Genomic DNA, 17879 nt, shown 5'->3' with positions numbered 1-17879 from the left:
AATTCTTCACCGATTGCTTTGAAATTTTGGTACAACGTTTCATTCGAATATGCGCTTGGTTTTCTATACCTGAAGGTATGGTGTATTCATTATATATATAACTACAAATATGGCCATGTGCCAGGACTGTACAAGAATGTGATTTGTATCATACAGCCAACAGGTTGCAACAAGACTTGACGTGGTTTTGACACCGACTACAGGTGTCTTCATCAGAAAAACTAAAAGCAGTTACCTATAAAGATAATAAAGGCATTATCGTAGAGGAAACCAAGAAGAGAAGGTTATTGCACAGCATAAATTTTATACAGTGATTATATTCACACGGATGAAAACAAATTTGCGAGCAAAATGCTCTCACTATATAAAATAAAATCTTAAAATCACATTTAAAAACCATATAAAAATTAAGAGTATGGGACCTGACATAGCAATGGTTCTCGTCAAAAATAAAAAAAAAATAATGTCATAACACATTATACGCTGCTAAATACTGTGAGAGAAAACACGCACTGGAAATGTTATCAGACTAGGACGCTCACAGGCCGAAGTTGCCTGGACACGAAACAAGTCGCGCCATCTGTTAACAATCGAAGAAACCAGCTGTTGCATTAACAAAAATGTTTTAAACACACTACTGGCCATTAAAATTGCTACACCAAGAAGAAATGCACATGATAAACGGCTATTCATTGGACAAATATATTATACTAGAACTGACATGTGATTACATTTTCACGCGATTTGGGTGCATAGATCCTGAGAAATCAGTACTCAGAACAGCCACCTCTGCCCGTAATAACGGCCTTGATACGCCTGGGCATTGAGTCAAACAGAGCTTGGATGGCGTGTACAGGTACAGCTTCCCTTGCAGCTTCAACACACGATACCACAGTTCATCAACAGTAGTGACTGGCGTATTGTGACGAGTCAGTCGCTCGGCCACCACTGACCAGACGTTTACAATTGGTGAGAGATCTGGAGAATGTGCTGTCCAGGGCAGCAGTCGAACATTTTCTGTATCCAGGAACGCCCGTACAGGACCGGCATAATGCGGTCGAGCATTATCCTGCTGAGAGCCACGGGTCGTAACACATCGGAAATGTAACGTCCACTGTTCAAAGTGCTGTCAATGCGAACAAGAGGTGACCAGTGGCATCGCATACCATCACACCGGGTGGTACGTCAGTATGGCGATGACGAATACACGCTTCCAATGTACGTTCACCGCGATGTCACCAAACACGGATGCGACCATCATGATGCTGTAAACAGACCCTTGATTCATCCGAAAAAATGAAGTTTTGCCATTCGTGCACCCAGGTTCGTCGTTGAGTACACCGTCGCAGGCGCTCTGAGTGTGATGCAGCGCCAAAGGTAGCCGCAGCCATGGTCTCCGAGATGATAGTCCATGCTGCTGCAAACGTCGTCGAACTGTTCTTGCAGATGGTTGTTGTCTTGCAAACGTCCTCATCTGTTCCCTCAGTGATCGAGACGTGGCTGTACGATCCGTTACAGCCATGTGGATAAGATGCCTGTCATCTCGACTGCTAGTGATACGAGGCCGTTGAGATCCAGCACGGCGTTCCGTATTACTCTCCTGAACCCACCGATTCCATATTCTGCTAACAGTCACTAGATCTAGACCGACGCGAGCAGCAACGTCGCGATACGATAAACCGCAATCGCGATAGGCTACAATCCGACCTTTATCAGAGTCGGAAACGTGATGTGCACATTTCTCCTCCTTACACGAGGCATCACAACAACGTTTCACCAGGCAACGCCGGTCAACTGCTGTTAGTGTATGAGAAATCGGTTGGAAACGTTCTTCATGTCAGCACGTTGTAGGTGTCGTCACCGCCGCCAACCTTGTGTGAATGCTCTGAAAAGCTAATCATTTACATATCACAGCACCTTTTTCTTGTCGGTTAAATTTCGTGTCTATAGCACGTTATGTTCGTGGTGTAGCTATTTTAATGGCCAGTGGTGTACTATACAAGTGTTCGTCTCGCAAGTCCGCAGTCAGTATTATGCAAATTAAAAATTTTTAGAGAAAAATTCAATAGTAAATATTCTATATATTTGTGTGAATACGAATTACTATATAGCAAATGAAAAGGAGATAGAAATATGATATTTTAGAGTTGTGCTCTGAGGAGAACGAGGTGTCAATTTTAGGCGATTCTAAGTAAGGTCTTCATGCAATTAAAGAAATTTTTGTCACGTAGCTGCAACTGTTCATTCAGAATGAAAACAACGTTAAGAGAAAGGTGTTTGAATATTTTTAATTCTTCAAGGCTATTAAGTGTGAAGTCTTTCTTTTCTGTATGCAGGGTGATTGTCATGGACTTATTTAGGCTTATGGACTGTAATTGAAAAAGTATCAGCAAAGGACGAGTTATATATACCCCTTTCCCAAGAGATGCTGTTTAAGTCCAACAGAGGAAGAAAATGTTCAAATGTGCTGCTGAGGTCATCAGCCCCTAGCCCTAAACTAACTAACGCTAAGGACAATGCACACACCCATGCCCGAGGGAGGACACCAACGTCTGGTGGTAGGGGCCGTGCAATCCGTGACATGGCGCCTCAAACAGCGCGGCCCCTCCGCGCAGCTCGACAGGAGGAAATCCAAGCAAAGAGAGTAGTTGAAGAAGAAAAAGTGAAGAGTTGGGAAACATTCACGGATAAACTAGAGGAAAATAGCAAGGTGAACCAGAAACTGTTATGTGGGTTGTTGAAAAGACAGAGAGGATATAAAAGCGATTGAAACATTCGTTTGGAATATTGTCAGGGACATGATAGGCATCAGGGAAGTGATGAAGGATTATTCTGAAATCTTACTAATGCGGAAAATGAACAAGAAAGTTACACCGAAGTCATTGAAGTAGATGAAGAATAGCATCCAATTTCTCGGTCAGAAACTGAATATGCCCTGAAACAGATGAAAGGTGGGAAGGCAGCAAGAGTAGACGAGCTGACAGTGAATATGATTAAGGCAGCTGGAATTCGAGGAAAACAGTGGTTACATCGGATGCTGGTGAGACAGAAGGAGAACAAAGTGACAAATGATTGGAAAAAACGTGTTATAATACTGTTGTTTAAGAAAGTAAGTAAAAAGAAGCGCACCAACTACCGAGGAATCACACTGCCATCACATTGCCTTAAGGTAATGAAGAAGATCATAGAAAAGAGACTGAAAAAAAACATCAATTTGAAGAACAGCAGCACGGATTCAGAAGTATCAGGGGAACAATGAACCTCATTTATTCCCTCTGGCAGTAAATGGTGAGCTATTGGGAAAAAGGGAAGTTTTCCTGGGTTTGGAAAAAGCATATGACAGTGTACCAAGGGGTAAAATATGGGAAAGCTTGCGAGAATGTCCCTGATTCATTAATTAAAAAGCTTCAGATACTATATGAAGGTTAGGGTAGCATTGTACAAGTATGAGGTGAATCAAAATGGTTTAAGCCAAACAGAGGTATTTAGCAAGGCAGTTCATTTTCCCCGTTACTCTTTATTACCCTTATCTGCACAATTATGAAAGAAATCAATGAAGTAGGATACGAAGATCTCAGTGTTTCGCTTTTGTTGATGACGTCACCATTTGAGCAGAGACACGAATGGAGGTTCAGAGGAGGTTGGATTATTGGAATAAAATAAAAAAATAAAGATTTGAAGTTAACTGTGAGTAAGAGTAAGACAGTGGTACTGGTGACGATTAGGAAACGCATCCCTTGTAAGGTCATACTGGAAGATGAGTAAGAATAAGGAGAGAAGGTTAATTTGTGTGACAAGTTTCTGTTATCTCGGTAGTGGAAGTGCCAGACTAGAGGTTTTAAACAGAGTAGCAAAAGGATGCAGCTTTTTCACCAAGCACGAATCCTAATCTGGGACAAAGGAATCTCATTAAGAGCTAAACAGACTATGGAGACAATGTATCTCCTACCAATTTTGGCGTATAGTCTGGAGACCTGTGTCTTAAATAGGAGAGAAGAGAGTCAAAATGGTTCAAATGGCTCTGAGCACTATGGGACTCAACTGCTGAGGTCATTAGTCCCCTAGAACTTAGAACTAGTTAAACCTAACTAACCTAAGGACATCACAAACATCCATGCCCGAGGCAGGATTCGAACCTGCGACCGGAGCGGTCTTGCGGTTCCAGACTGCAGCGCCTTTAACCGCACGGCCACTTCGGCCGGCGAAGAGAGTCAGATATAGGCATGTGAAATCAAGTTCCTTAGGTCAAGTCTATGAAAACCCAGGAACGAATAGGTAGGGAGAGCTGTAAGTGGCCATGGAGGAAAGAATAAGCGCTGCAAGACTGAACTGTGTCTTGCAAAGCGAATGCAGCCGATTGGACGACCTAGGAGGAGATGGACAGACCAGATTAATGCATATCTCAAGAGAGTGACCCAAGATGCATTGTATAGAAAAAAAAGCTGTACCAGGACAGAAATCGTTGGAGCATATCATTGACAAAGTTCCAACTTCCTACCAGGCTCGCTGGAAGGAAATCAATCCTGATGATGATAGTGTTGTTTTTTAAATCTAACTCTAATTGCTCGTCCTACGTAATAGGTTGGACAAGTGTCACAGGTAACTTTATAAACCCTCAAATTTTGTTAGGAAGAATGCAATGGTTTCAAATTAACAAATAAGATTATTTTTCAAACTATTGCTCGTAGAAAATCCTTTACAATCGATTTGTCCTGGAGGGATCACTGAATCCAGTAAGACACAGCAAATTAAAAAAAATAAAGAAAAAACTTACTAAACGGGCACCAAAACTTCTTGTCATTGAAGGTGTATAAGATCTGACACGATGTCACTTTATGGTTCGGTAACTAAGTGGATAAGTCCCACACTCCACATCTAACAGCACAGGGTTCAGTCCTTGGCCGTAGACTTTTTTCGGTCTCTTATAACTTCTTTCATGTTTGGCAATGATTGATAACATGAAGACGCCAAATTGCCGTGTGATTCACAATCCACGTTAAGCTGCATATACCGGTATAGCTTGCCAGGTACAATTCGTTCAGAGGTCGAAGGGCCATACAACTTCCCGCAGGGGGATGGCTAAAACAGCAGTGTGGTTTTCAAAGTGGCCTCCAGTCTGCGGACAGATTCACCTTACGAAGGTAGATCAGCAATAGTAACGACAACCAATTTCCGAACATATCATCGACCTACCTCCCTAAGATTTTGGGGACGTTTCACCGTAGTTGTATGGCAAATTCCGGAACCATCCCATATATTCCAAATTGGGAATTCCCCTGCCCCACTCCTGTTTCAGTGGAAAGTGGCTGAAAATAACCGAGTTCTGCAATGGACGGGATGTTAAACATCACCCCCTACATTAGGAATGAAAGATATGAAAAGGTATCACAAATTCAGAACGCTTTCAGAGATATGATAGAACAAGGCGAAAAATGAAAGCCATCGTCAGTGCTTCTTATATTAGGTTGGTGCGTTTTTGTTTTGCATGTTAATATTCTTGTTGCGATGGGTTTATTTATCGATTGTAATTGTTTATTAGCAGTTATATGTTGCTGTTTGAGATTACATATTGTCATTTTCTCACTTGGAGATCGTGAATGGAGTTGTGGACGGTAGAAAATGGGGTGCCAGGTAGAGAAATTGCAACATTTCCGACATAAGATTCTGACTGAGTTCGACAGAGCGCATTCTGTATAGGACAGACAGTAGCGGAGGAAGTCAGAAACATTTGCGCCGTCTATAGGGATAATTCCATTGGACAGAGCATGGTAAGAATATGGTTTTCTCGTTTTTATGGAGGATCGTTTTGACATTAGTGATTCTACACGTTCAGGAAGATCTTCGGGGTTTAAGTGCTTTAATCCATAATGAACCACGTCAGTGTGCTATAGAAAGGGCAGATGAGATGAAGTGCAATCATTTCACCATCGTACGATATATGCACGCGATGACGAAGGTTCAGAAATCTGGTGTATGGGTACCGAATGCTCTAAGCCAAAATCACAGAAATCAGCGGGTGCATCTCTGCTTGTTCTACATCAAATGGCTCGTGAGAAACACTGACCATTACTGTTTATCGCACAGCCTGCAAGGAACTTCGTTTCCGGATGAAAATGCATTCCGAACATGGCTCGACGGGTTCTTCACCTGAAAACCACGTAATTTCTGCAGTCGCGAAATGTAAAAGTTACACCTGCGTTGGCAGACTGTTGTAAACTGTGAAGGAGAATACATTATTGCCAACGTCTCTGTTATGTGTATCTGATGTGTTTATTAAACTTTCGGAAAAACTTTACGCATTTATGCATCAACCCAGTAAAAGGCAGAACATGAGTTTACAAGAATTTGCGTATTATTTCATCCAACCAATATAAAGAGTGCGCTACCCACCGCTTGGAAAGATGAGCACAGCGATATAACTCTCATTAGGGTTGCAGTGATACTTCCTGAAAATTTCGTGAGTTCGGAGACAAATTAGTGTCTGCCAGTGTGTTGGCAGAAATGACGTGTGTGGCCTACTTCGTCCCACCCTTTTATCAAACTGATTATCAACCTTTTGCTAAATGTTTGATTAAAAACATTAAAGAATGTTATATGCCGTATTTATGTCTTCCTAAGTCGCTCTACTGACGTTAAAAATGTACATCATTTCATTTAAATTGGCTATAATTGTTTCTACCTCTAGTTGCATGGAACACCGTGCTACACAATATTCGTACCTTTGTGTATCATCACTTTCCGAGAACTTCGTTTCTGTAGCTCTGTCCGTTTATGAAACATTGCGCAACATGTGTGCTAGCATCTCTTTGATAACCTCTACACTTTCTGAATTTTGTAGTCGGTTCGACATCAGTAGTAACACACAGTATTCGTGGTGAGTCATCTGGGCACCTAACAGTGGCGAGAATGCAAGTGCGTTAGCAGCTTGTTCTTTCACCGTAAACGCAGAAACCTCTACCCACATTAAACTTCCTGAAACTTCTGCTCTGGAAGACGCTGCTGCTGGTACAACAGGAAGAAAGAGACTCCAGGGTTAAAAAGAAAGCCAAACATCAGCTGAAAATTTCCCTTCTCCAAGCGCCATATCGCGAACAAGCAGGCACCGGACGGTTCAAAGTTGAAGTTGGATGGCAGTCACTTCCCATTTAGCTGCCTTTCATTGGCGCTCTGCTCGTAGTACCTTTTTTCGATGTGCACGAAGTGTCTGCCCGTACTGTCCCATATAAGACCGAAATGTGTCATTGAGTAGGAAAGGCACTTCAGTATTTCAAGCCATAGTTATGATTGTTAATTAGTGTGTACGTGAGCTAATTCATGGACAAAAATGTTTTATATACGTCTGAGTGAGTGTAGAGGAAATGAGATACTCTGAATGAGAGTGAAAGTTACACTGAAACCTTCAATCTAGGCAGACTCTCGGCAGACTCTTGGACACTAGGCAGATAAGCATCCACAAACGATGAAAGGGTAGTGCGTTTTGGAATAAATGAATGAATGAAGTAAAGGAACTCGTTACGGAACAACGACTTTAGTTGTGGATCGTTGTGTTGTAAAGAATAAAATCTGAAAAATTTTAGTAGATGCTCACTCATCCAGGAATTGAAATCCGACATTTGTTCCATAAATCCTTGCACTCACCCTTTTAGTAACTGGTTGCTGCAAACTACAATTATCGTTCTTGTGTTTAAATTAGATTACGTTAAATGTTTAAGATCAAATCTTCAGAACAAAATTCCTTTAGGGAACCACCTATAATACTCAACTGGCATTAACACTGGTAATAGGAAACACACAATAAAAAGGTATAGCATAACGTCTCATTAGGTACTGAGATTAAAAAGAAAAATAAACATAAATTCGAATAGCAACGGTACTTCTTGGTATTTATTCAATGATTTTTAATAGCCTGCACGTTGTTGCCACTACAAATCGAAGCAATGATCTGAGGGAAATGGGTATGAAATTTTTCCTCCCAACTTTACACTTGCTTCAAGGGAACAAGATTTCCTGAAACATAGTTACAACATAAAATGTTTGTTTCGTGATGACAGGAGTAAGTAATTAACGATAGACGAAATTCATCTTGTTAACTGCTGAATCAGGTAAAATTAATTTCATTTTAGTAGGTAATAAACTGATATTGACGCTTAGAGAAGCCATTGTTTTTGTATTCTGCTGCATACCGACATGAGAGGAACAGGTGTAGCTTTATAGCAATACATACTAAAGAACTAAGAAGCTCGGTTAATTGTATCACTGGGTATTTGTTTTGAAATAAAAATGTATCGAAATGGCAGGAATATTAGCTAACAGCCGCCTAGTCATTTCTAATCAGCAGATTTGTAAGTAGACATGTAATAATATTTTCTATTCACAGAAGCAAATGCAAGTTTATGACGCAGCAGCAACGTATGGTTTTGAATTTGTGGAAAAAGGAATTAATAATGCACATCCACAGCTAAATTGCGATTAAAGTAAATTTTCCGAACTAAATGTGTCCAAATGCTAACAAAAACGTATCTCAGTTCATATTTCAGCAACTATATCGAATCAGTCATTATCGCCAATATATTTAAAACAGTACGAAGAAACCAAATATTATGTGATGTTGATCCAATACATTTAGCGGGCGCAACCGTTGAAACCCTACCTCCTTACGCGATATTTCGACCTTTCGCCTTCTGGCGCTAAGACGATGGCACCTTGGGACACTACGTTTATCGGAACCGGACTTGCATTTAGAAGCAAATAACTGCCGTCATCCTTCCCAGATTGTGGGTATTTTCCAGGAATTTGATTCACAGGGCGCACACTATCACTGACGAGAGCAGACCCTAAGATGTGCTCCCACATTTAAGACGATATAAATAAAACCACATCGAAAAATAAAAACGTGGGGAGCTTGTCAGCTAAATTAGGTCGAAACTTCACCAGGCAGAAACTGGGAGTGGTTTTTCTCTCTCCACCGAAGAAAGCAGCCATTTTGGCTTCGCCAAACATGACGATGCTCCACAAGGCTGAGGTTTACAAGATCACCTGCAAATTGGTCCTGTTATACATGTGGTTGACAACGCGTATTTTCCGTGCAGACCGGAATCCTTACCGTGTCAATATGCATACCATAATAGAAAGCCACGACTCCAAATTTGAACATTCCGAAGAAATCCAGCCTGTGGCTGATTTCCTAGAAATACCATCTCAGATGACATTTACCTATCATATCAAGCTCTGCATTTCTATCATAACCGTCCCATTCTCTCTTCAAGGGCTCTTGCTCTGCTCTAACAATTCCGTCGTCTTTACAGAGAATTCGCTCGTGTTCGTGGCGAAACACACTCACACATAAACGACAGCTCCAGTGAAATATTTGGTGTTACAAGTTCTAAAAGACGTCGGGAGCGGCATGTGATATACACCAAACTAAACGAAACAACTATAAACTCTACACTGTACTGGCAAGCATTCCATAGGATCTCTTGAAAAATTCCACTCCAACGCATTGTATCCTACACAACAACCAAACGATTCCTGACACCCTCACCAAAGCCAACCACGTCGCATTTTATCTGTAAGACACTTCACTATCCTACATAATCTCAGCTTTAATAATTCGTTTAATCCCTGTTTGTATGAAGTACAAACATAGATATCCCACCTTTCGCACCACACTTCCAGTACTTGCACAACACTCCAGGAACAGGACTAACGACAACAACAGCTGAAGACATAACACAAACTCGCTTAAAAGTGAGACACTATTTCTGGTCACGATACGGTTACCTACTGCAACCTCAAGGAATGTCCCTGAGTCTGCCAATAAATCCGTGCCATCTGTTACATAAGTTATTGACCAGGGAAGAATGGAAAACATCCAAAGCCCTGTTCCTCCTGAAAAAAGATAAAGGATCGCCACAGACATGATGTCGACGTATCAACCTAACGTCAGCTGCCAACGAAATTCTTGATATCATCCTCACTCAACGAATCCGGCAGCATCGTGAAACACGTCTACCCACCCACAACACCTAGTGCAGCTTCCATCCGAGCTATTAAGTCGAGGACCAACTTCTTTACCTTACCGATACTACTCCTGTCACCAAAATAAACGAAACCAAAAAGCCTTTGTCAAGATATGAGACTCAGGACTGCTTTTCAGGCTACAAATCTATGCACTCTCTGTTAACTGCGTCACTTTATAGCAGTCTTCCTTCACCATCGCCCTATAGATGTGACAACGAACCACATCTGCACCGGCCTATTTCATTCAGTCGCCGGTGTCCCTCAAGGCTCTGACGTGTCCTTCCTTCTATAGATCCTGTGCACGCCACACATTTCTAAACCACTACCATCAGATACCTCCTGCCGTATGCTGATAGCACCATTTACCGTCCAATTCCCACGTGCCTCCTTCCAACGCTACCTGCATCTCCTGGACGAATGGTGTAATACGCGGAAACTTCAGGTAAATCCACAGAAAAGCCAGACCACCGCGTCTGGTCGCACCACTCGGCGTTTCCGTCGTTCAGATTTCCATCTCTCCATCTGCACCTAACGCATGCAACCCTGTATTTAGAACTAACTCTCGACAGAAGAGTAACATAGAACGTAAATCTCCTTACTATCTAACACAATGACTAAAATTGCTAACAGGCGGCATCTGCGGTCTGCATCACTCAACCACCATCCTCACCTTTAGATCCCTAATGTGCCCATCCTAAACCAACATTGCCTGGATCTCTGCCACTCTACAAATCCTCTGAAATCATAGAAGGATATGCACTCTTCCTCATCTCCCTCATCTGCCTTCCTTCCCAAACTTGCATCCTATACCAATTCACCCACGTCCCTAACCGCCTCTCATTACAGCACCGCTAGATCCAACAAATTAATTGCAAACCCAATCCTATCACACAACATTCTATCCACAAATAACCAGTCTAGGTCTGCTGTCTCACTGCATGTATAGTCCATTTTCCATGTACCTTTCTGTCTTATTTATCGTCTCCCTCCGGAAATCCGGCTCCAACTCTCACTACACAACGGTGAAATCCATCTCGAGATACACATTTCCTTCCAGCCCTCGTAAACGCGACCCACTTCACACCATGCTTCACTTTCCTACTTTCTATCCTCCCACTCCCTCTCGCTGAATGACTTATCAGCTGCCTGTGGTTCCACAAGATCCCATATTCATAGTAATTACTCCTTCATCATGAACATCATCATTTACATGCACCATTATAACACAGCATCATAACTGCAATTTAATTGCAATCTAAAATAAACATCTACAGAATTTTAACCGTAATAAAAATTGAAACTTCCTGGCAGATTAAAAATGTGTGCCAGGCTGAGACTCGAACTCGGGACCTTTGCCTTTCGCAGGCAAGTCCTCGCAGAAGAGCTTCTGTAAAGTTTGGAAGGTAGGAGACGAAGTACTGGCGAAATTAAAGCTGTGAGGACGGGTCGTGATTCGTGCTTGTGTAGCTCAGTTGGCAGTCGCCTTTCGGCACGCTAGCGGCACGGACGTCTTGTTTACGTCCTCGCCGCGCAGCTCGCTCGCAGAGTTTTTTACGTGATTCGGCCGTCTTAGCGCGCTGTATTTCCTTCGACAGAGAATGACTTATGCCCACAGAAAATCGACACTGAAGGTTAGCTTTGCACTTGAATATGCCCGACCAAAAACACTGGAAATCGAACAGTTTGTTAGAGATGAAGTCAAGACTGATTTCAACGATCTTGTTGGCATCCACTTGTCTATAGTAAGCAGTGCGGTATACGTGAAATTGGTTAACTAAGACATATGTGACAAAATTCTAAGTGCAAGTCGAAGTGGTCTGAAGTTCCATTCCTCTGATGGATACATCGGTGACGTGACTGTGGAACATGCAGGACTTGGACTGCAGACGATACGTGTATTAGAACTCCCTTTCGAGGTGCCTTCAGAGGTAGTGGTATCTGCATTCCGCCCATATGGAAAGGTGATTAGTCATACAGCTAAAAAGTGGGTTCAGTTCACTACATACCCGGTTCTCAGTGGATTACGACAGATCCGCGTAGAGCTAACCAAACATGTGCCGTCCTACTTATATATTATATGTTAAAAAATGACGAAATTCCTCCAGCTGTATTAAGGTGTTGGTTTTATTGGCAACTAGTTTCGATGTTGCTACGACATCATCTTCAGACCCATACTTGTTGACAGCAACCGTATGTGTCTGACTATTAGTGGTGGAAGCACCAGTCTGCACCCCGCCGGAGGTACAACAATCTTTCAATGCACCAGACGCTGTACCTATGGACGTTGAACAGAATCTGAGCCAGCACCACTCTTCCACAGCCGATTTGACGCCGCCTTCAGTCTCCACAGGTACCCCACCGGACGCACACCATCCACGTACCTTTCCGTGGTCTGACGATGCAGTCGACGAAACACCCAGCGTTGAGACAGCAGCGAAGGCTGCTTCTCCAACCAACGACTGCTAATCGACAGGGTTGCTGGATGGGGATGTGCAGCCTGATGGGACAACGTTCCTGTTCGCTGCTGCTCTTAGTGCCTCCATGAGCGTCCCAGTAGTCCCAATTCCACGACAAGCTTACAGGATTGGCTCCATCAAAGTCAACACCATTGGCCCCCCTGTCAAACTAAAATTGCTCCGTGAAATGTTAAGGGTGTCGGAACTCGGTTGTGCCTTTTTGCAGAAAGTTCGCCTGGCGACGTTTCCTAATATCTATGGCTATGTGCCCTACCTCACGCAGTGTGCTGACGGAGGCAGTGGGACAGCTATTCTTTTAAAGGAAGGCTTGAGGTAGACGACGTGGTTTACCTACCATCGGCTAGGGGTCTTGCAGTGACTTACCACGGTGTCCGAGTCATCAATGTTTACGCTCCCTCGGGCACAGCCAAGCGACCGGAACGGTCGCGATTCTATTGAGAACAGGTCGCTCTTTCGTTTGTAGCCCGCTGCGACCATATTATTCTTGGCGGCGACTTCAATTGTGTGTTATGCCAGGAGGACCAACATCCCCATTTCACCACGTGCCAGGAACTCAAGCTGCTCGTGCATGAACTGAACCTCACCCATACTTGGGACCGCGAGCATGGTGATCGGCCTGGATATACGTACGTCACAAGTCATTCAGCAAGTCGTCTTCACCGTGTCCACGTATCTCAAGGATTCTTAACTGCCACTCTCGACGCGCAGTTACGGCCTACCGCCTTTTCCGACCATATCGCCTACATTTGCACTGTTTCGCTCCAGAGGCAGAAGGTGTGGCGCGGTCGAGGCCTGTGGAAGCTGAATGTCGCCCATCTCAAGGATCCGGAAGGCAGGCTGGTCGTAGAGACGACGTGGAACAACTGTGTGAGACGCCTTCCAGCGTATCCTTCAACACTCGACTGCACCAAGCTTGCTTTACGTCGTTCGATGATGAATTACGGTCGCAACAAAATGCTGTGGCAACGACATTCCACGGAATACTATTTCACAATTCTCCGGGAACTCTCAAATCGTGTCCCCTCTGTTCAACGACAGGTTGAAATTCAACGTATTAAGGCGAAGATAATTTCTCTTATGCGTCACCGTTTTGAAGGCACAATAGTACGCGCAAGATGTCACGACTGTGTACTAGGAGAGCCTCCGTCCATACATAATATTATCCGAGAGAAGCAGCGGTGTCGGAGAAAGCTGGCCAACGCCCTCGACATGCCAGATGGTCGTCTATTGACGTCCGAGAACGACATCGTAAAAGCCTTTGTGGATCACTACAACCAGTTCTATGCACCAGAGGACCAGAACATAGCGGTAACGACTGATGTCCTCCGAGCCTTGACGGGTACCCTGGATGAAGCTGCTGCTGAGATTCTCACAGCGACAATTACGTCTGATAACGTCGCCGATGTTCTTCATAAGGGTGCGGTGAATAAAGCCCCAGATTCAGATGGCTCGACTGCACCAAGCTTGCTTTACGTCGTTCGATGATGAATTACGGTCCCAACAAAATGCTGTGGCAACGCACATTCCACGACATCATGGTCTCACGCTGGACTGCGATGTAGTAGAACTGATGAACCCTGTCCTTCCCCTCCCACCCGAATTCGTAGAAGACTTGCTTATCTCAGTTCCCTAGCCATCTGGAGGTTGGGGAGTTGGGCGTTATCGGCCGTTGACCATGTTAAAGTGTGACTTCAAGATTTTTACCCGGATTCTTGCGGCTCGCCTTCGGCGCGTCATTCCTCAAGTCATCTCTCTGGATCAAACGTGCTTTGGTGGTCACAGTAACATTCAGACGGCACTCAGCGATTACCGTGACGTCATAGCACTGGCCACGACCTGCCGCCGTCACGGTGGGCTTCGACCACGCCTTTGATAGAGTGAGTCATGCCTTTCTAGAAAACATACTCAGACGGATGGCCTTTCCCCACAGGTTTATACACATCTTCTTGGGGCTCCTCCGAGGTGCCACGTCACGAGTACTGGTCAATGGCCGTGTGGCCGGCCCTATTAATGTCATGCGGTCGGTCCGTCAAGGCTGTCCGCTGTCGATGCTGCTTTTCGCCATCGCCCTTGAGCCACTGTTACACGGTTTAAGGAGCCGGCTCACAGGGATAATAATGAGGGGGAATGCTTTCATCTGCCGCGCCTATGCACATGACGTGGTGTCCTTGGTTCTATCAGAGTATGAAGTGCGAGAGGCACTGGCATGGATCAACCACTACGGGACTGCTGCGGGCAGCCGTGTGAACCTGATGAAATCTAGTGCTATGTCCGTCGGTAGAGGTCTTCCAGCAGAGAGTGTGGTTCCATTGCCATTAGTGCACAAGCTCAAATGTTCGGAGATCACCTTCACGTGTGACATACAGCGCACGGTCTCATTTAACTATAAACGCCTGTTTCGAGCTATCCGCCCGAACGTTCGTGGCAACCTCCTGAGAGCATTGGACATGTTAGAAAGGGTGGATATTGTTAACACTCATCTACTATCGCGACTGCCCCATTTAGTACAGATTTTACCGATGCCAAAGGCAATGGCACACAGACTTCAGGCGGCGTTCGGCTACTTTGTAAGCGCGGGTCCTATCCTCAAAGTCGACACGCTGACACTCCCTCCACGAGATAGCGGCCTCGGCCTTGTTAACGCCCCAGCGAGATCAGCTGCCCTTTATGTAAGTACTGTGGTTAAGTCGTGGACCCGCTGCCGATCATCGGGAAGCCTGAGTGACAAACTGGCCCCTCCGTCTCGAGTGGCACCTGTTGCAGTAGCCCATATTTCTTCGTCACTCTCATATGTCAGGACCTTTTCATTGAATACAGTTATGTACATGCCGACTTGCCTAGCACCAGAAAGCCTATCGCACGTGATGTTTACCGCCTAATGACGAGAAATCATACTAGGAATGTTGTGGAAAGCCGTCATCCCACGATCGCATGGCCCGTGGTTTGGCGTTCTGTGCACCATATACTCCCCGACACGAGCGCTCGTGCGACCTGGTATTTGGTCGTTAATGGAAAATACATGACACAACTTCGTTTACGTGCCATAAAAATGACAGATTCGCAGCTGTGTCCTCACTGTCACACGCTTCATACGGACGAACATCGACTGACGTGTGCTTATCTTGCAGAGGTGTGGCAGCTGATTCAGAAGATGCTTGCCGTACTCTCCATGGCGTTACACCGCAATCTCTTCTGTGCCGGCCGGAGTGGCCGTGCGGTTCTAGGCGCTACAGTCTGGAACCACGTGACCGCTACGGTCGCAGGTTCGAATCCTCCCTTGGGCATGGATGTGTGTGATGTTCTTAGGTTTGTTAGGTTTAAGCAGTTCTAAGTTCTAGGGGACTGATGACCTTAGAAGTTAAGTCCCATAGTGCTCAGAGCCAATCTCTTCTGTTCCCAGATGAGACATACTTCCCACGTACGAAGACCAACGCTGTGATCTGGATAAAAGGCCTCTCTTATTTGTTCCATGAAGGTGATAAGAATGTTCTTGAATTCTGGACGTTCCTGCAAGATCGCTTTACTTTTCTCGTGCCCCACCCGCGATATCGTCAGTACTATGCCAACTTTTTGGGTAGTGCCTTCTTCGATTCCCCCTGGAGCAGGGGTGTCCCAGGTATGAGAAAGTGATTTCAGTGAGATTACGTAATACCGCCCCCCCCCCCCCCCCCCCCCCCCCATGAACCTAGGACCTTGCCGTTGTTGGGGAGGCTTGCGTGCCTCAGCGATACAGATAGCCGTACCGTAGGTGCAACCACAACGGAGGGGTATCTGTTGAGAGGCCAGACAAATGTGTCGTTCCTGAAGAGGGGCAGCAGCCTTTTCAGTAGCTGCAGGGGCAACAGTCTGGATGATTGACTGATCTGGCCTTGTAACACTAACCAAAACAGCCTTGCTGAGCTGGTACTGCGAACGGCTGAAAGCAAGGGGAAACTACGGCCGTAATTTTTCCCGAGGGCATGCAGCTTTACTGTATGGTTAAATGACGATGGCGTCCTCTTGGATAAAACATTCCGGGGGTAAAATAGTCCCCCATTCGGATCTCCGGGCGGGGACTACTCAAGAGGATGCCGTTATCAGGAGAAAGAAAACTGGCGTTCTACAGATCGGAGCGTGGAGTGTCAGATCCCTTAACCGGGCAGGTAGGTTAGAAAATTTAAAAAGGGAAATGGATAGGTTAAAGTTAGATATAGTGGGAATTAGCGAAGTTCGGTGGCAGGAGGAACAAGACTTCTGGTCAGGTGACTACAGGGTTATAAACACAAAATCAAATAGGGGTAATGCAGGAGTAGGTTTAATAATGAATAGGAAAATAGAAATGCGGGTAAGCTACTACAAACAGCATAGTGAACGCATTATTGTGGCCAAGATAGATACGAAGCCCACGCCTAGCACAGTAGTACAAGTTTATATGCCTACTAGCTCTGCAGATGACGAAGAAATTGAAGAAATGTAGATGAAATAAAAGAAATTAATCAGATAGTGAAGGGAGATGAAAATTTAATAGTCATGGGTGACTGGAATTCGTCAGTAGTAAAAGGGAGAGAAGGAAACATAGTAGGTGAATATGGATTGGGGATAAGAAACGAAAGAGGAAGCCGCCTGGTGGAATTTTGCACAGAGCACAACCTAATCATAGCTAACACTTGGTTCAAGAATCATAAAAGAAGGTTGTATACATGGAAGAATCCTGGAGATACTAAAATGTATCAGATAGATTATATAATGGTAAGACAGAGATTTAGGAACCAGGTTTTAAATTGTAAGACATTTCCAGGGGCAGACGTGGACTCTGACCACAATCTATTGGTTATGACCTGTAGATTAAAACTGAAGAAACTGCAAAAAGGTGGGAATTTACGGAGATGGGACCTGGAAAAACTGAAACAACCAGAGATTGTACAGAGTTTCAGGGAGAGCATAAGGGAGCAATTGACAGGAATGGGGGAAAGAAATACAGTAGAAGAAGAATGGGTAGCTTTGAGGGATGAAGTAGTGAAGGCAGCAGAGGCTCAAGTAGGTAAACAGACGAGGGCTAGTAGAAATCCTTGGGTAACAGAAGAAATATTGAATTTAATTGATGAAAGGAGAAAATATAAAAATGCGGTAAATGAAGCAGGCAAAAAGGAATACAAACGTCTCAAAAATGAGATCGACAGGAAGTGCAAAATGGCTAAGCAGGGATAGCTACAGGGCAAATGTAAGGATGTAGAGGCTTATCTCACTAGGGGTAAGATAGATACTGCCCACAGGAAAATTAAAGAGACCTTTGGAGAAAAGAGAACGACTTGTATGAATATCAAGAGCTCAGATGGCAACCCAGTTCTAAGCAAAGAGGGGAAAGCAGAAAGGTGGAGAGAGTATATAGAGGGTCTATACAGG

At 44.4% G+C, this 17879-nt stretch overlaps 1 long non-coding RNA gene across 1 annotated transcript in view; it reads right to left on the bottom strand.

Annotated features, from left to right (window-relative positions):
* The window catches only part of LOC124712211, a 486241-nt gene that overhangs the window by 197095 nt on the left and 271267 nt on the right, over window positions 1-17879 (bottom strand). The window lies entirely within an intron of this gene.

This window comes from Schistocerca piceifrons, chromosome 1 (assembly GCF_021461385.2).
Source record: "Schistocerca piceifrons isolate TAMUIC-IGC-003096 chromosome 1, iqSchPice1.1, whole genome shotgun sequence".
Lineage (NCBI taxonomy): Eukaryota > Metazoa > Arthropoda > Insecta > Orthoptera > Acrididae > Schistocerca > Schistocerca piceifrons.
The sequence above is the reverse complement of the archived record's forward strand: the minus strand, read 5'-3'. Positions and strand labels throughout refer to the sequence as shown.